We start from the raw sequence: 5,075 nt of genomic DNA, 5'->3' as shown, positions 1-5,075 counted from the left end.
CTAGATGTTTTGGGTTAGGAGCTTTTTGCATTTTGTATTTTTTTTATTGTTGTGTCAATGTTTTCTATCGTATCTCCTATACCTCCTAAGATTCTCTCTTCTATCTCATGTATTCTGTTGATTACCCTTGCTTCTATGAATCCTGATGTCTTTCCTAGGTTTTCCATGTTCAGGGTTGTCTCCCTTTGTGGTTTCTTTATTATTTCTCTTTCCATCTTTAGATCCTGTATGGTTTTGTCATCTGTTTGGTTGTGTTTTCCTGTGTTTCTTTAAGGGATTTGTTTTGTTTTGTTTTGTTTTGTTTTTCGAGACAGGGTTTCTCTGTGTAGCCCTGGCTGTCCTGGAACTCACTCTGTAGACCAGGCTGGACTTGAACTCATAAATCTGCCTGCCGCTGCCTCCCAAGTGCTGGTATTACAGGCGTGCGCAACCACACCCAGCTTCTTTAAGGGATTTTTGTGTTTCCTTTTTAAGGGCTTCTACCTATTTACTTGTGCTCTCCTGTATTTCTTTAAGGGAGCTATTTATGTCCTTCTTAAAATCCTCTATCATCATCATGAGATGGGATTTTAAATCAATCTTGCTTTTCCAATGTGTTGGGGTATCCAGGGCTGCTGTAGTGGGAGCACTGGGTTCTGATGATGCCACGTAGCTTTGGTTTCTATTGCTTATGTTCTTGGGCTTGCCTCTCAGCATCTGGTTTTATCTGGTATTAGTTGGCCTTGCTGTCTCTGATTGGAGCCTGGCCCTCCTGTGAGGCTGTGAGCCTGTGTGTGACAGAACTCCTGGAGGTCAAGCTGTCTCTGTGAGCCTCTGAGTCTGGATGTGTCAGAACTCCTAGTGGAGTATCAAGGTATCTGTGTGCCTGGGTGTGTCAGCACTCCTGGGGTTCAAGCTTTCTCTGGGTGCAACTGGGATGTGGAGGGCTGTAGCACAGAGTCTGCTCTCAGGCACAGATGCAAAGAGAAGGATCATGTCCCAGGCTGCACGGCAGCTCATGTGTCCCCTTGGTCCATTGTGGGTACCAATCAGGCCAGGTATTGGGGTGGTATTTGTGGTCTCACCTGTGAGTCCAGGTATATCGGCACTCCTGGAGTTCAAGCTTTCTCTGGGTGGGATTGGGGTGTGGAGGGTTGTAGCACGAGGTCTGCACACGGAAGCAGATGCAAACCAAAAGGATCATGTGCCTAGCCGCCTGGTGGTTCATGTGTGCCCTGAGCCCTGGGCAGGTCCCAGTTATGACAGTTATTGGGCCAGCAGTGGTGGTCTCACCTGTGAGCATGGGTGTGTCTGCATCCCTGGGGGTCAAGCTTTCTCTGGGTAGGATTAAGCTGTGGAGGGCTGTAGCACAGGGTCAACTCCCAGGCTCAGATGCAAACCAGAAGTAGTGCATTGTTTTAGTATGAGAGCACATTTCCCTGTACTTTCGTGTACACATTTCACAAAACACAATATAATTCATCATGGTGCAAAGGCAATATGTATGCCTATGTGTTACTCTCTGTGCTAGTAAACAGAAGAGTGCTGTATTTACTGTTCCTATGTGTAGTTATCTTTAAATATCTTAGGTGGTAAACGTGTTTTTAAGAAAGCAAGGCCGCTGGAGCCAGCCCTCCTGTGGCTGGATGAGGCGTGCCCGCTCCCACATCGACTTGGGCTCTAGAATGGCCTTTGCTGTCACTGGACTGGCTGGGGCTGTCCTGCCGGGCTCTTTCCCTCATGGATGCGGGATGCCTGTTGCTGACGGGGGACTGTCCACTTCCTCCTGAGCCTGCTCTTGAGCTGTCCAGCATCTCGTGGGCTGGACTACGGTCTGCGGCTGGAACCAGGCCAGCAGGCACTGTCTGGAGAATGCTCTGGGCGGGATGGTCTCTTGAGTTCTGCAGTACCTCTGTGTTCTGCCAGATCTTGGGAAGATCCAGTCTCGTTTTGGGTGCCTCTTCCAGTTGTTTTTCTCCCCTCTCTTTCTTCTCTTTTACTGTCTTCAGTTTTGTAGTAACAGTCATTATAGCTTGCCTCCCAGTCTTCCTTGCATTTTCCACTATCATAGATTTCATCATAGTTTCTTTCTTTTGGTTGTCTTTGCTTCTTATTTCTACTACCTCTTCTTTCTGTAGAATCCGAATCCCTCCTGTGCTTTCTGGTCGAGTCGTCCTGATGCCTGTGTTTTCTCCTTCTGTTTGTATTCCTTCGTTATTTCTACTCTTTGATCCTTGCCTTTTTCCTCCTTGTCCGTTTGGACTTTTTGTTCTACCATTTTTTTTTCTTTCCATCAGTTCCTCCATGCATCTGTCTAGTACTCCTTTCTTCTTCTTCCTCTTCTTCTAGTCCTTTGTAATCATGTTTACTTCTCTTCTTTGATGCATGTGTTTGGAATCTTTTATTCTGGGATGCATCATAATATGCTTGTGCCAACTTTAGCACCATTAGTAAATACTCGGTGAAATCTACTTTGTCATCGTGGTCCACATCTATCATTTGAATGAAGACTTGAGTGATATCTTGGTCATCTGGATTCTGTAAGTAGTATAGAAAGGTATTCCTTCAGAATAACTAATTTCGACTTTACAATTAAAATGCAGTATACATTTATGATGTCTTAGAACCAAAATTTCTACCTGTTTGTTTAGGTTTTGGTTTTTTAGAGTATTTTTATGCTTTCCCTTCTTGTCTGTGTTGATAGTATTATCTGAATTAATGTTTAAATATCAACTATAAAATATCACTTTTTCCTTGCATCAGCTACCTTTTTTATATTTCATGTGTCTGAATTTTATTCATTTCATGATTTGTTTTCAAAGTAGACTCCAGTAATTTTGATTTTGGGAAAATTACTGTGATAATTTTAATTGGTAGAATTCACTTCTCTTCTTTTAAAATTAAATATTGATTGTATTTGAAAAAAAAAAAAAAGAAAGCAAGGCCATTTCCCAAAATATGGCCTGTGTTGTTGCACCTTAGAACTACACAAAGTATTCTTTTACATGGATGTGCTTCTTTCTAGTATGTGCACACAGTTTGTCATAACTATTCAATACTTTCACATACACATTTCACAGGATGCAGTCCAATTAATTATGCCTGAATGGCAATTTGCATGCCAAAGTGTTAGTCTCTGTTAAAATAGCTGAAAGAGTGTTGCATTTGGGGTTCCCAAGTACAGATATCTTTAAGTGTCTTAAATATTAATCATGTGTTCTTAAGAAATAAAGGACATATCCCAAAACATGGCCTGTACTGACACATCTTCAATTGCACTGAGTACTCTCTGCAATGGAAGTACTTTGTTTTTAGTGTGTGAACACAGTTCATCATTACTTTCCTGTACTTTCACATTTCTGTTTCACAGAACACAGTACAATTCTTTATGGCTGAAAGGAAATGTGCCTGCTTGTGTGTTACGCTCTGTGCTAATAACCAGAAGAGGAGTGCATTTAGTGTTCCAATGTACAGTTAGGTAAAATTATCTGACAGGTTAATCGTGTGTTTTTAAGAGCAAATCAAGAAAGTTTTTCAAAACAGAGGCCATGCTGTATCATCTTCGAATTGCCCTTAGGACATGCTTTGTTTTAGGGTGGGAATGCAGCTCAACATTACTTTCATTTGCTTTCACATACACATTCCACTAAATACACAATTCCTAATGACTGAAGAGCAATGTGCATGCCTATATGTTATTCTCTGCGCTAATAACCACAAGAGTGTTGTGTTTAGTGTTCCTATGAACAGTTAACTTTAAATAATAATAATAAATCCCACACCCACAGTAACACACCTACTCCAATAGGGCCACACTTTCTAATAGTGCCTCTCCCTGGACCAAGCATAGACAAACCATGACATTCCACTCCCTGGCCCCCATAGGCTTGTTCAAACATATGAGTCTATAGGGGCCATACCTAAACATAGCATAATGCAAAATACATTTAGGCTAACTTCAAAGGTCCTGGTAGTCTGTAGCAGTCTCCACAATATTAAAAGTCCAAAGTTCAAAGTCTCTGTTGAGATTCATCTTATCACTTAACTGTAATCCTCAAAGCAAGACAGGAAACCAGCTGGGCAAACTCCAAACTCTGCATCTCTATGGCTGATGTCAAACTGCTCTTCAGATCTACAATTCCTTTTTCATCTTTGTTGATGGCAACAAACGTCTTTCTCCTTGGCTTGCTCCACTCCCTGGTAGCAGTTTTCCTCTGCAGATAGCCCATGGTTCTGGCATCTCAAAAATTTTGGGGTCTCAAGGCAACTTCAATGTTACAGATTCTTGTTTCAATGTCTGGGATACACCCATGATCTTCTCGACTCCTCCAAAGGGCTGGCGTCACTTCTTCAGCTCTGTAGCACTCTAAGCTCAGGTTGATCCACTCCACTGCTGCTGCTGTTCTTGGTGATCAACCCCATGGGACTGGCATCTCCAATATACTTGGATCTTCTGCTGCAACTAGCCTCTCATAGGTTCTCTTCATAGTGCCAAGCCTCAACTCCTTTGCATGATTCCTTCAGTCCTGGGCCATCAACTGCAACTGAGGCTGTACCTTCACTAATGGCCTCCCATGGCCTCTCATAGTGCCAAGCCTCAGCTGCTCTTCATGACCCCTTCATGCCTTCAAAAACAGTACCATCTGGGTGACTCTTACACATTACCAAATATAGCTGTAACAAACGTTACAACCTTGGCTATCTCTCTCTGGCTTTGTGCTCTCACAAAACACTTCCCAGAAGATTTCACTTCAGTGATGCTGGTCTCTTCTTCTTCTTTTTGTTTGTTTGTTTGTTTGTTTTTGGATTTTTTTGTTGTTGTTTGTTTGTTTGTTTGTTTGTTTTTGAGACAGGGTTTCTTTGTATAGCCCTGGCTGTCCTGGAAGTCACTCTGTAGACCAGGCTGGCCTCGAACTCAGAAATTCTCCTGCCTCTGCCTCCCAGAGTGCTGGGATTACAGGTGTGCGCCGCCACCGCCCGACTTGCTGGTCTCTTCTTAATCAGCACTAATTTCTTAGCTCCAGCTAACCAGCATTAATTGTCCCAGTAGTCCCCACTATTTTTCACTCTAAAGACAGAGCCACATGGCCGAAGCT

At 42.8% G+C, this 5,075-nt stretch overlaps 1 pseudogene; it reads right to left on the bottom strand.

Annotated features, from left to right (window-relative positions):
• Positions 1-1,539: 1,539 nt before the first annotated feature.
• Positions 1,540-4,208, bottom strand: LOC127664579 (filaggrin-like; annotated as a pseudogene).
• Positions 4,209-5,075: the final 867 nt, after the last annotated feature.

This window comes from Apodemus sylvaticus, chromosome 14 (genome assembly GCF_947179515.1).
Source record: "Apodemus sylvaticus chromosome 14, mApoSyl1.1, whole genome shotgun sequence".
Taxonomy (NCBI): Eukaryota; Metazoa; Chordata; class Mammalia; order Rodentia; family Muridae; genus Apodemus; species Apodemus sylvaticus.
Note: the sequence above shows the minus strand (reverse complement) of the source record. Positions and strands in the feature narration are given on the sequence as shown.